The sequence below is a fragment of the Egretta garzetta genome, unplaced genomic scaffold (genome assembly GCF_000687185.1).
Source record: "Egretta garzetta isolate BGI_Z169 unplaced genomic scaffold, ASM68718v1 scaffold309, whole genome shotgun sequence".
NCBI lineage: Eukaryota > Metazoa > Chordata > Aves > Pelecaniformes > Ardeidae > Egretta > Egretta garzetta.
The window spans coordinates 93,203-94,151 of NW_009260764.1; the positions used below are offsets into that span (position 1 = coordinate 93,203).

General features: G+C 46.5%; 1 protein-coding gene across 1 annotated transcript in view; it reads left to right on the forward strand.

Moving 5' to 3' along the window:
* The window catches only part of LOC104132771 (methyltransferase-like protein 7A), a 5,361-nt gene that overhangs the window by 1,290 nt on the left and 3,122 nt on the right, over positions 1-949 (forward strand). The window lies entirely within an intron of this gene.

Here is a 949-nt window from a genome sequence, read left to right on the forward strand (position 1 = left end):
ATTAAACTTAACACAAATCCTGAGCGACATCTGTGTAACTGGCCAGAGCCTCCATGTGTAAATGAGACTTCAGCCCTGCATGGGGCTGAAAACCTAATTAATTCCTTGAGGCAATCTTGTACGCTCTTACAAAAAATGAGAAACCCCTAGTTGTAGGCTCTCACAAACCCCTAGTTGTAGGCTCTCACAAACCCCTAGTTGTAGGCTCTCACAAACCCCTAGTTGTAGGCTCTCACAAACCCCTAGTTGTACGCTCTCACAAACCCCTAGTTGTTCACTCTCACAAAAAATGCAAACCCTGAGTTTCCGCAGGAGGGAATACGATCATACACTCCACCAAGAAGAGGAAGGAAACATCAGCTCTAAACCCTTGACTTCTCTGGCTCCACAAGTTTTACAGGAAAGGTTTGCTCCTGTCAACACTGGATTTGCTTTTTATCCGTTATTTATAAACACAGAAAGACTTTGAACAGACAGAATCATAGAATCATAGAATCATAAAATCATAGAATGTTTTGGGTTGGAAGGGACCACTAGTGGGACCACTAGTGGTCATCTAGTCCAACCCCCCTGCAGTGAGCAGGGACACTGCTAACTAGATCAGGTTGCTCAGAGCCCCATCCAACCTGGCCTTGAATGTTCCCAGGGATGGGGCCTCCACTACCTCTCTGGGCAACCTGTTCCAGTGTTTTACCACCCTCATTGTAAAAAATTTCTTCCTTACCTCTAGCCTGAACCTACCCTGTTCTAGTTTAAAACCATTTCCCCTTGTCCTAACACAGCTGGCCCTACTAAAAAGACGTTCCCCATCTTTCCTATAGGCCCCCTTTAGGTACTGAAAGGCCACAATCAGGTCTCCCTGCAACGTTCTCTTCTCCAGGCTGAACAAGCCCAACTCTCTCAGCCTGTCCTCATAGGAGAGGTGCTCCAGCCCTCGGATCATTTTTGT